Source organism: Habropoda laboriosa, unplaced genomic scaffold (genome assembly GCF_001263275.1).
Source record: "Habropoda laboriosa isolate 0110345459 unplaced genomic scaffold, ASM126327v1 scaffold423, whole genome shotgun sequence".
Taxonomy (NCBI): Eukaryota; Metazoa; Arthropoda; class Insecta; order Hymenoptera; family Apidae; genus Habropoda; species Habropoda laboriosa.
Window position 1 is genome coordinate 417,194 of NW_017100606.1, and position 13,984 is coordinate 431,177.

At 35.5% G+C, this 13,984-nt stretch overlaps 1 protein-coding gene across 1 annotated transcript in view; it reads left to right on the plus strand.

Moving 5' to 3' along the window:
* The window catches only part of LOC108576714 (protein sickie), a 334,182-nt gene that overhangs the window by 12,753 nt on the left and 307,445 nt on the right, over positions 1-13,984 (plus strand). The gene's annotated exons all lie outside the window — the stretch shown is intronic.

A 13,984-nucleotide genomic window follows, 5' to 3' on the forward strand; every position in this document is an offset into this window, starting at 1 on the left:
GTTGATCTCTCAAAGCCAGACCAGCCTTTGGTAGCATTTTTATTTTACATTTTCGTGACCTTTGTGGCATATACTTCCGATCTATACAAAAAAAATCTGTGCGATTTTACCGTCAGTTGAATAGCGTTCCCTGTGAGTGATAACGAGCTGCGTCACATTCGGATAGATTCACGAAGTCGCGTTGCACCACTCATTGTCAGGATACTACCTCTTCGTGTTTCTTGTTTGCATAATCTCCAGTAAACGCAGGGCGGATTAGCGTAACGATTACAACGTAAAGTTCCTAATTTTCTACTTAAAGTATTAATTTTCAAGAAAAATTATAAGAAAGGTTAAGGAACAGTTGGGAACACTTACAATTACATCATAAGCAGAATAAAGAAATGAAATAAACTTGTATTTTCTACGTTTCACTTCTTAATTTCGCGAAATTTATTTTACGTTGGTCTTTCTAATATTTGTACAATACTTCCCTTGGTAATTGTACAATTCGTTCAAACATGATGAACTAAGATGACGTAAATTGGTAACTTTGTACGGTTGCTCTTTAACGAGCCCATTTCCCATTTTCATAAGTACAGTCAGCACTTCACCATTGCTTGATATCCTAAATGGCTCGGCCGGAGACTGAGTTTATGATTGAAGCGTCCCGTTTAGCCTCGCAGTTAGCGAATTTTATTTTCAACCAACTGTGCTCGCTCCGTAACAGTGGAGACAAGGGTAATTTTCAGGATGAAATTATTTGATAATAATTATGTACGCGGAGATATTTTAGGGAATTGTTAAAAATAAAGTGACACTTTATACAGGGTGTACCTACGAGTTATAACTAGGTTGGTATTGAAGGTAGAAAAAAATTGTACAGGAAAGTTTTGCATGGTTCAATAAGCTGTGCATCGATGCAGTTGTAAAGTGCAAATGCACTCGTTTTTGAAATGCTACTCTGACTATTTTTTTTTTTTTTTTTGCATGAATCGGTTCCTCGTGCTATTCTGAATGAAAAAGTATTAGGGTGCAATCCTGAAAAACTCAATATTTTTCGAAATATTCACCTCTCTTTCCAGCATGTAGAGTAAATGTTCCACCATTGCATTCTATACATCGTTCAAAATAAGAGTAACCTCGCTCTCGGACCGATTCTCGTCCGTTCTGCGCATAGGTACAGAGAGCGTAGCAGAGGGTAAGACGGAGAGAAACGTAGGCGGTTAAGTGGGGGTTTGGACGTTCTAGCCCTGCCTTAGGCACGCCCCATGCGCGAAGCGAGGTTACTCTAATTTTGAACGATGTATAAACATTTTCCTACACGCTTTTTTCACTCTTCATCCCATTGTTCAGCTGTTCCTCTACAATTTGTTTCTATCTTCAATAACAACCGAGTTATAACTTTAAAAACTTCATCCACCTGGAATATTTCCGTCATTCGTAATAATATGGAAAAATGTTACATACAAAAGTTGCATGATATTGAGGGGGATATAATGTGATGTAAATACTTTTTACATTGATGGAGGCGTAGATGAGATTTCTAGGTCATTTCTATTTTTTTAAATGGGATGTTTTCTCTTCTATGTTTTCACCCACGTAAAAAATATTCACATCACATTATGTCCTCTTCTATAACATTTTTCCATGTTATTATGAATAACGGAAATATTCCAGGTGGACAAAGTTTCTGCCCTAGCCTGTATATTATAAAAAGCGACTCCTGTTGAAGATTATGAAGTAAAATTCATTTCACTTAATAGCTTCTCCGACGTTGAACCGTATTGAAAGTTCCCCTCACGAAAGGAGCCTCACAAAGTTATCGAACACATTATTTAACTCTTCAACGACCTACTAAACTTATGGAACATTTTAAAATAAAGTTCTTTTAAGTAGTCTTTCGCAAACTTTTTCAACGTCCACGATGACGTGATATCGAATATTAATATTTGGAAGTTAGGCATTCATCTTAGCAGGCATGGTATTTAATATGTAATTATACGTTCAACGTATTCTCTGTGAAAGTTTATTTACCGGTCATCGGTATTGTGTGTGCACTTTACTAACAATTAGTTTATTGAAAAATATACAGTTCTGTTTAAAAAAAATTAGATGACCTGAAAATGACTTCGACATCTTCGCGTACAGAAAATTAAATTACGCCGAAAAGTGAGCTCCCTAAAATACATCAATTTTTCATATCGCCAATATTTTTGATTATATTCAATCCCCATAATGTATTTTTATTGATGAGCCCTTTATTTTGAAAGTGGGGCAAGTCCATTTTTCGTTTCGACCATAGACTGTTTACAGATAAAAAGATCATATTAAGTTCTATCGATTGTTATCACTAACTTCATTTTCTTAAAAAATTGCGCTTGCCTCTTTCTTGCACTTTCAAAATAAACGACTCGTATGGTGCTAACTTTGGCGGGAAAATTTAATTTAAACCACACAGTACTTTGTGTACGAACATAATAGATGTCCTAATATTTCTAAACGACAGTGCACATTGGTATGCTGGTACGAAACCGTTTAAACGAAACTTTTTGAAGAAATTTTTCGTAAACTCTTCGGGGAAGTTTCACTACCCTCGGTTTGAGAGGAACGAGCGCGAGTCGTCGTTGCCTTTCCAATTTCGCGGTGTCGAGGGTAGACGAAGGAAAGAAGAAGGGCTCCCTGATCTATAATTAAAGCACCGTGGTTGAGTCTGTGCTCGGTGCCACGCGGTTATATGTATATATATGTAGGTATACATACGCACGTGGCCAAACGTAACGCGTGTGTACGATAAAGCGCGAAACTCAGATCACGTGCTTTCCACTAAGGCTCCTGCATGCAGCACGCGATCTACACGTCAGTTTATGGTTTAAAGCTACTTCTGCGACACATCTGACTCGTACACTGAAAAAAACCATATCTCTGGAAGCTTTTTTTCAGGACAAACAGGAAACTGTTGATTTCTCTGAAACCGAGCACTCGTTTATTAACTTTTTTGTACCTCCATTCTGTATGGCTCGTGAAATCATCGTTAGGTGTTGAAATTATACTAATTAAAGGCTACTCTTACAGTGTCGTTAGCATCGCTTCAACACGAGCGATATCGTGTTTACGCGATTCAGCAGTGACCTGTAGCTGGGTCATCTGTGACCCGTATTATTCACGTGTAAATGGAAGGTGGGGCAGAAACTTTGTCCACCTGGAATATTTCCGCTGTTTTTAATAATACGGAAAAATATACAATAGAACTTGCAGGATACGGATGATGCGATGTAAATACTTTTTACGTGCGTAGAGGTGCAGAGGAAATTTCAAAATCTGTCGTGTCCTCAACACGAACCACGCGACCGATCACCCCCACCGTTGACTTGCATCGCTTCTATCTACCTGCCAATAAGGGTTCGCGAAAGAGGCCTTTTTCTAGGAAAGGCGTTGATTGGCCCTTTTTCCGCATTAGCAGCTACAAAAAGATGTATAAAGGTAGCTTTCGCAAGCCCGAAACCAGAACATGTACGGAAAGAAGCAGAGCGTGTACGGTGTGTACATATTAAAAAAAAAACGAACAACGAAGTTTAACCTAAAACTAAACAACCAATAGGGAAACATCCATCGTGATATCTTCCAACCGAGAAATAATATCACGGTAACAAACAAAATCATTTCTATTCCTTTTTTTTTACTGAGAAATGTATTTTAATGCATTTAGATAAAAATCTGACGGAAACAATTGACTCTCTGATGTATGTCAATACTTACAGACAAACAAATCTTATGATGGGTCAGACGTGACCCGGCTCCGCATTTCATCCGATTATCGGACTTTCAGCCGTATTAATACAGAGAGATTTGGCAATAAATGAATAATCAATTACCAAACTTGACATTCGCTGCCAGTATTTACTAGAATATCTATTAATTATTGATGAAGCAATATATTTCATATACATTATTAAATGTATTTTGAAATGCATAAGAAACTATTTAGTCATAATACAGAGTGGGGCAAAATTAACTCCCCGATTTGGTTTGTTTACAATTTTGAAATAAACGAAAAATGTAAAAGTGTATTTAGTATTTAAATTATTTGCTTGTGAATTTTTAAATATTGTACCTTGTTCGTTTAGTTCATTTCTCGAAAATTTCCTTCGTGTAACATAAAGTTGAGAATTCAGTATCACTTCAGTTTATTTCATTTACCCACTACCTATCATCATGAATAGTTTTACCTCGTCATAATCATCTAATATGTTTAATACATATTTTTATACAATTCTCTACTGTAGTGAAATAAAATTTCTTTGCAATCTTTTTTAAATACAATTTAATATAATAAAATAGAATTCTCTAAATTAAATTAAATCTCTGATATACATTTACAAGTCTCGTTAGACAGCAACGAGTAACAGCAATTTTTGAAACAATATATGCAATATGTTCAAGTTAAGCGGCGCACCCTATATAATTCTATTAAGTAAAGCAAAAAGTAGACTGCAATTTCTGTAAATAACAATCTCACGTAATTGCAAATATTCTATTATGTTTGCTGTATTTTGTGTACATAGTGTAAACTGTTGAAATCGAACATTGAAATAATGTTACACGTATTAACGTACTAGTAAAGGTTCAAAGGTGTTGCGCGGCAAGGTCAAGTTAATTAAGCATAATCTGTGGTATTCAATTAAGGGCATCGCGATGAATTCCTTTTTCAAGAATTGATCAGCCTTGAGCTAGTTACTTTATTACTGAAACATAACACCAAAGGACAATAGAAGCAAGTGAAAGAGCAAACATCCATTACTCGACTGTAAATCATTACTTTGCTTGATAGAAACTGAAATTCTCGTATTTTCTTATTTCATTATAATAAAAAACCTTTAGGAATTGGTTAGTTTTTTCTTCTAACTTAAATCGTACTATTTTCAGTTAAATTAGCAGCTATACCAATTAAACAATTTATTGTTTTCAAATAAGATTTGCAATACTCAGAGTGGTGAATTCGAAGTTCACTGTCACAAAAGTGACTGCAAATGGAGATAGCAAACGAGTTTTTTAATCGTATATTTTATGAAGTAAATTGTTGTCATTAAGTGATTTAATTAATATTCGATATACCGAAAGTAATAATCTTGCAGAAATTTAAAGAAATAAATTTTATCTTTTGAACAGTACGATAGAAATGCAATCAATTCAGAAACAAATTGTACGAATAAAAAGTTTTCTTGTAAAAATTTAAATATTCTCTAAACAAACACATTAGTCTTTACCTAAGATTTGTGAATGTTACGCAAATACTGTATTTCGTAGAATGTTTCAAGATATTCTAATTTAGCAGAACTTTGAACTCATTTTTACAGCGTATCTCTTCTCGATTCGTTAAAAAACTTCTTACTAAGGTAGATAATGAAAATGACGAAAATTTCATGTCTCACACGCTGGAGTTGTGCCAACTCCTGCTTAATTAACGTGAACTTTTGACGCTTAATAAACGTGATCTTGTCATACAACGCCAGCTCAAGGTGTAGCTTTAAATATTAATATTATACCATGAGTTGAACATGTTAAAAAACTTCTTTAATTCTTTCACATATTCGCATAAAATATTTCACGTCAGCGTCGATGAAATAATGCTAGAATTTTCGCTAATTCGAGTATTACGCGAATAACAAACCTAAAGGCATTAATTATATTCCGCAGTTCAAAATTATTTTCGAAAATATTAATTTGACTTCGCAATAACGTCTTTATTGTGGTAAATTTAACAGTCACCTCAGTGTTATTAAAAACTTGAATTTTATCAGAGAAGATATACATAATCTGCAAGATGAGAAACTTCACTGAACACAGGAGCAGTAGATGCAAAGGAAAATGTGAATTTATTTTCGTACACAAATCTATCATTCTTTCTATTCGTGTTTTTTCACGGAACTTTGTTTGAGTTATACGTGTTGTTTTTAAAAGAGTCATCAACCAAACCGGAACCGGCGGCTAGCATCGCATCTCTGACCGTCCGAGCCGGTCCATCGCAATCTATTTCTATTTCACGGAGAGTCCACTCTTATGAGAGTGACTCATTCACTGTATACGTTATAGTCAACTTGTCGCCTTTAACGATTTCGCTTTAATAAATTGGAAATATACGCGATACCTCAGAACCAACCCGAATGGGATGTGCTGCGGCTGTTGCGGGAAAATTCTAGTAGAAAACCATTCGTACGGTTCCGTTCTGATTATTACAGCGGCACTGTGCCCTACAAATACCTGCCAATTGCAGTGATTAACATTAATCGATACGATTACAGGAGTTCATGGCAAAGAATTACGCAAAACAATTTCTCCCATCGTTCTATTATAATTTATCGTACAGAATATACAGTCTGTTCCACAAAAGCGTGGACGCGATATTTTCGAAACTTGAGGGCAATTGAGGGAGAGATCGTGTTAGCATAAAAATATGAAGTTCCCTCTGTTACGCATTAGCTTTAAATCTCTTGGTATCGTTTTTGTTACTGAGAAATACGGACCTTTTCGAGATGAGTGCCGTGTACGCCACACGTTTCGAGGCAGTCTTCTTGTGTTATCACCCAAAAGGGCGAAAAATGAGTGTTAAAAATGCAGAAAAATATATGCATTAATCTCGTGAATTCGTTAATAAGTAGATACAACGATATAAAGGAACTGAATGTGTCGATGACCTCCCTGATCGAGATTGGTACCACGAAAAGGGAAGATAAAGTGATCTTCCGGCTATTTTCAAGGAATCCAACATTTTGCTTGCGTAAAGGGCAAGCAGTTTTGGTAAACAGGGCATAAATATAGGGATTTTGACATTAAAAGGTCGCTTGACAGAAAATAATGTTTGATGGAGCAGTACATTATCGAAACCGTTGCTTTCAAGGAAGCACGACGAAAGTCGGCTGGCGTGGGCACACGAAAAAGTTGATCGCGATTGGAGTGGTGTATTCAGCGATGAAGCATCTTTTTCGGCTTGAAGTATCAGATGTGCCTGGTCTGTTTATGAAAATCCAATTGTCCAAAGACGCGTTAAACATCCATTCGAGAAACATGGAGGTCTCTATCACTCTCATGTACCAAGAAATTGGTCGAAAGTATACCTAGACGTTGTCAGGCAATAATCGCTAATGGTGGAGATTGGACACGCTGTTAATTGAACGCGTATTAGTTTATTAGACGTAGTTTCGATGTATATAAAATTTTTTACAGAAAGAACTAATTTTCACAGAGATATCGCGTCCACGCTCTTGTGGAACAGACTGTACAGGGTGAGGCAAAAACTTTGTCCACCAGGAATATTTCCCTTATTTGCAATAATATGAAAAATCGTTGCATACAAAACTTGCATGATACGGAAGGTGACATAATGTGACGTGAATATTTTTCACGTAGGTGAAGGCGTAGAGGAGATTTCAAGATCGTCGCAATTTTTTTAAGTGGAGTGTTTTCTATCACTGTGTGATAAAAACGATTCACGAATACTATCGTTCAATCGCCACAACAGCGGCTATCACACAGGGATAAAAAAATAGAGATGACGCCTCAAAATTTTGTATATAACATTTTTCCACATTATTACAAATAACGGAAATATTCCAGGTGAACAAAGTTTCAGCCCCATCCTGTATACAACCGATCAAATTTTTGGAAGCAATAATGGTTTTCACGACTTTAAGCTTTCCTTGATGTAACATTAAACAGTATTATTTATTTGTTGAGCTATTTTACAATGAAAATCGTGGTAATGTATAATATATATCATTATAATCTCATTACAGATTCTTGCTATTGATCAGACGAGTTCTCCAAGTAATTATGTATTAACTGCATTTCAAGATTCTTATAAACAGTTCTAAATCTCCATGGACATCTCTTGTTGGCTCTTCTATCTGATTCATCCCCGTAACACAAATTTATAACTACCAGCGTAGGAGGTACTATAATTGAGCTCATTGTGTGGTACTTCATTGCTCTAATTGCATATCATATAAAACGAACCATAAATAACCAATTTGCTCGCTACCACGTTTTAGCACTATATTCTAAGAAAATCATACTACTTGCAAACTTTTTATCTGTAGTGTATTATTCTTTGCTTTAATCCCATTTCAATCGTATTGGACTTTTGCAAGAATTTTTGTCAAGTGTGGTTACCTGAAAAGAATTTCCTGAAAACATTGTAATTAACTTCGTAAACTAGGCTGCATGTGTTTGGATAAACATTATTGTAAATGTGAAAGAGCACAGCGCAAATCAGTCATAAATTGTTGCGTTAAAGATACAGGTACCCCGGATATACACTACCGGCCAAAAGTTTGGAATCACTGAGTGTTGCAATTTACAGAAAAATTTGCAGAAAAAAATCAGCGACTTTGAGAATTTTTTATCATCCGAATCAATTGATACGAGATAAATTGATAAATGTAGAATTGAGATAAACTTGAAATCTATAAAAAATTAGCAGCAGATCTCTAATATTGATGAAAAGTGGGAGGTGATTCGAAACTTTTGGCCGGTAGTGTAGATACGATATTTAGACAGCAGGTTGAAAGAAGGATCGAGAAAACAATCATAAAACATGGGTGTGGTTTCTTGATAAGATGTCTTAGTAGCAAGTACTTCTTTCACTCACCGTCAACAAAGCAAAGCATGTACTTGTGCAATAGAGATAATGAATTCGATATCAAATCTATGTCCTGTGTTTTCATTATTTGCATATTAGCAACGAGTGTGCACTCAGATGCATTGTACATTAAAGAAGCAAATAGAATCGTAGTGAATGAGATTCAAACTATTTCGTATTGTTCATCTTTCTCTATAAAACCTAATTACCTAAATTGTCACCGCGATTGTCACCTTCTTTCGCTGTCTTTGAAGAAGTTTCAAAAAAACATTTTTACATACTATTTTCATACTAGTGTACAGCTCACAATATTCGACCTAAACGAACATTCGTCTCTGATGCAGCAAGTAATCAATATTTGACTTTTGTAAACAATTACTTATTTGATAAATTAACTGCCAATCAACGTAGAGTGCCACGTCTTTGTGCAAATATTGAACAACGCCAACTCGACCTTCGCATAAACGAAGAAGAATGGAAAGTTACATTAACGATTTATTTTATTTCAAAGAGTTAAACTTCGATATATGTACAGTTACTCGAATTAATATTCGGGCACACTTTAGAACAGTATAACTGTTTTTTAAATTGGACCAAACGACTGGAGTTTTGTTTCGAGAAGTTAGAAGAATTAGTTTACTCGATGACGTGTGCAAAAAATTTTGAAAAAATTACAATCGATGGAAATCGCGAAGAAAATTGTAATCTGAGCCTGCGATAAAAATTTAAAACATATAGCAGCACAGTCCAGACATCTTGGATGTTTCATACCAAACGAAAATAATTACATTGTGTAACTACGTTACAATGTCTTTTGTGTATCTATGTTACCCTCGTGCACTTTATGCAAGAAACTTTTTGAAACGGATTACGAATCGAGAAAGAAACATAGTTCGTTTCGTTTACATTTCAGCTTTTCCACGTTTACAAGGGACACAGAGAATACTATTTATAAGTGCTCGAGTAATATGGGTGGTTCGTAGGAATTAAGACGATCCAGTAGATGTAAACAGTCGATTTTTTCATTAATGAACTTAAATAAAATTATACGGGTGACTGCTACTCTTCGTTCAGTTAAAATTGACATGTTTAGAACCAACATAACAATACATAATCGTGTTAAAAATATGACATTGGGCAATTTACGCGTAGTGGTTCTTCAAAATTCATCAAGTATTATATTCGTCAAATACTAGCTTATTATGGAATGAAATCCATAACATTTGCTTATCGGCTATGTGACATATGTATGTGATTAGATTTGAGCTTTTCTCAAAAGCGCATGAGCTTTTGTTTTCTTCGTGTTCAGCGCGTACGTAGTATTTATCTGTTTTATTTTAAACTCTACTCAATACGCTTCAAGCGGTAAATTAATGGAAGCTTGAATATTTGTGGGTTTGATGCGAGATATAACTACAGTTACCCCGTCACTCAATTTAATATTATAAGTAGTGTGGTTGCAGCGCGGTATTACAATTTTTACCGAGATACGTGTTTTTTGTTGAAAGTGTACTGGTGTATATGACTTGTGTTTTTCGTTTTGCTTAATTTATATCTTATATACAATTTTTTTGGCGGGGGTGAGGAACGCGGATTGGTTCTTGTGGTCTTCTGGAAATAGGCCCGGAAGGGGTTGCTATCCTTCTATTGGATCCCCATGTGCTAGAGTCACCAGCATGGGAACCTCGGGTGACGTCCGGGAATTTCCGCGTCCCTCGACCGTAACAGGTAATAACTTTATGAAGCGCCTTGATCTTACTAAGCATGCAAAATTACAATAAAAAATAGAAACGGCATTAAGCCGAAAATAAAGAAGTATATTACTTAAGTTTAAAACATCGTAGAAGGTAACCGATGGCCGGTGGCTTCATAAACTTATTGTGTTACGGGTTCCTTAGAATTAAACCTTAATTCTAAGTTGGCTTTCTTCGCGCCTAGGGTCGCATCATAAAGCGTTGTTACAATGTAACACTTCGTGTAAATAATAGCAAGTTTTTTGTTCAAAAACTATGAAGTGTCAGATAAACGAAAATGAGCATCTTCGACGTATTTTACTTCATAAGTTTAATCGTGGTTCCAAAGTTCCTGAAGCCGCTCGTAACATTTGTACCGTCTACGGAAAAAGTTATGTTCCCAACAGAACAGTACAAAGATAGTCAATTTTTCCATAAACGACGAGTCACATTCGACCATTTTACTTCGATGAGGAGCGTTCGGAAGCTCTGCTTCGTAATGACAATCAGCTGGTGAATTTAGTCGAGAAGATGCACCGTTCTCGTCAAACACTGCTCCGCCATTTAAAGACAATGCGAAAAGTGTAAAAATTTGGTTCATGGATATGAGCCAAGGGAACGAAAACCTGGAAAAACCGCGGGAACTTATGGACCAATCAAATATGCAGAATTGTACCATAGTTGCAAACATGCATTTGAAATTCCTCCATGTACGATTTTAGAGGCGAACTGCCAATTAACTGCCACGCATATATGACCAGGCGGATTTTAAAGTGTGATCATTTTTTCCGCGGCACGATCCATACAGACAATTGCAACTTTTATTAGCTTGAGCAATATTCCCGGTTAATTATCGCAGTTAGTGTGCATTCGCGTGGAAGGTTTATTGACGGTAGGACGTCAGCTGATCGTTACGAAGGAACACGGGAATATGAAAAATGCGCAGAGGAAGGCAATGCACCCACGTAACGCGCAATTTCTGAACGATAAGTTGTAATCCTCGCCTTCTTTCTCGGCTATCCTCCGCTCCTTTATTAATTAATGTTATTGCTAGTTGATAATATTTTAATTAATTTTACGTATGTTAGCGACTGGTTGGAGTCTAATTTGTGGATAAAATGCAACGTGGTTAATCTCTGGCATGCTTTTTCTCTACCGTATATGTAATTACTGACGCACGCGTCCATACATACACTGCCGTTCAAAAGTTTTTAGGACACCAAGTATGCTCGTAGAGAAAGTATTGCATATATGATTTAAATAACATTTCTTCGACAAAGTTAGTCATATGAGCCGCTCATTTGGCAAATCGGTTAACTCGACAAAATAAAAAGTAGAGAAAATTGATGAAATTATATATTAGGTCATCCCATAAGTTCGTGTCGAATTTTGTAATTTAGATCAATATTTCAGACGAATCTTTAAATTTGATTAAGAAAAAAAAATGTAAGCCCCTTCTTATTCCACAATTTTTTTTTTTTTTTGTAAGACCATTATGTCGTCGCTATAGAATTTTCTTGGATTTTCATTAAAATATTTTTCGCTTTCGGCATGAACTTATGGGATGACCTAATACATTAAGTATTAGTGTTAATATTTTTTATACCGTTGCATTCAAAAATTACTTAGCTAAATTCTTACAAGCGTTTGAATTACATTATTGCAACGATTTACTTTATGAAGTTAATCACATTGGCTTCTGAAATAAATTATTTACGGCTACACAAATTTTTGTCATTTAGTGGTGTTAAGCCTAATTACTAAGGAAACTTATTTTAAATATAAAAATTTAAGGAAAAATTTAAAGAAAAAATTTAAAAAGTGGAGTTAACCACTTTGGCCTGTGAACGGCTCATATGTACATCGGTAAAAATATACAGGGTGTTCCTTTCCAACGTTTTTCTCGCAAGTGGTAGATTTATAAAGAAAATCGAAGAGGACAAAGTTTAATTATTTTTTATGTAGAATTAGATGGCTTAAATAGATTTTGGAAATTTGCAATGGTTTTCGTGTAATATCGATAGCACGAATTTTTTTTAATTGACAGTTATAATTCCTTTTATATTACATGAAAACGTTGCCGAGACAAGTTCAACGACCTACAACAAAACTCATTTTCAAACTCAATTTCGTGACAATGTTTGGTGTGGTATAATCAATAACACACTGTTGGGATCTTATTTTTGTCACGACACTTTATGAAAATAGATACTTAGAAGTTTTATCGTATACAGGGTGTCCCAATTTTTTCCGACCAAACTTTGTCAGCATGTTCTATGGGTATAAATAAGAAAAAAATGTTATATAAACGTAGGTCGTTTGAAACTTAATTAAAAAGTTATAACTTTTGGTATTGTACTTCGTTAAATCGAAAGCATTTAAAATTTGAAGATTTGTCTGGAAGGCTCAGAAATAATTGACGAGATCATGTCTACCGTTTAGTGGGTACAGTTTGGCTTTCGATGACAAGAGTAACATTTTAATCAATACCCCTTTTAAAAGAATTGATAAAACAAGAAGATAAAAAAGCAACACAATCATTAATATTCCTAAGATTCAGAAACTCGAAGATCGTGTAGATGTACCTAACACAGAAACACCAAGCCAATCTTACTTAACAATTTTTCTGAAATCAAAGCTTGAAATAAACCATCATCACTTTGCACCAGGGTCATTTAATAATTAAAGAGACAAACGGCTGTTGCTTTAATGTAGTTTATTCAACGAATCTCACAATTTACCTATTTCTCAACATAATCCCCTGCTGGAATTATCCCAATGCTCTACTAACATTTGTATGCCAGAGCAATGAATTTTTTATCTCGAAGTCTGAGTCAGTTTTGCACATTTATTTTCACTTCCTCGTTACTGTCAAACTTGATTGCACAGAAGGGGAGTTAAATAAAAAAAGAATCTGACCTAGCAAGATCTGGATTATAAGACGAATCTGAACCATTCAACCTAATTTTTTTCAATATTTTGTATGTATACTCAAATACTGTTTTAAATTGAGGACAGGAAGCCAACATATGATTTAGAAAATATTACACTTGTTATTTAGATATTTTTTCAACTAGAGCTCTTTATCTTTTTACTTATTGAACGACCCTCGTATGTACAAAAAAATATGGGTCACGGAAACTTTTCATTCATCGGCAAATTCACAGTTACCACAAAGTTGCAAACATTGTGGGAGATTTGAAGAAAGAAAAAGAAAAAGGTCAGAAGGAACACAAAAGTCTTCTGATGTTCAAATGGACCCCACATTAGAAGCACCGGCCACGTGGATACCTGCTTTTAAGACTCATATACGCAACCAGTTACTATTCAACTCCCACTACCTGCTTATTCCTACTTCCCACCCTGCTCACATTTATACACCGTCTCCTTCTTTCCCAGTACCCTGCGAATATACTCTCTTCCACCACCCAACCCGACCAATTGCGGTGTGGCTTACCTCTACCTCGTGTCTGCGTTCTCTGTCTCTGGTCGGTCAGTGTCTCACGTGTGATCCAGTAGCGTGGATGCTGTGTCAATCGCTCTTGAAACACATGCGTCGTACTGGGAAAACGTGCGTGCGGTCTTACTGAAAAAGTTTCACGAAAATTCAATCAAAATTTCGGCCATTTTGGCC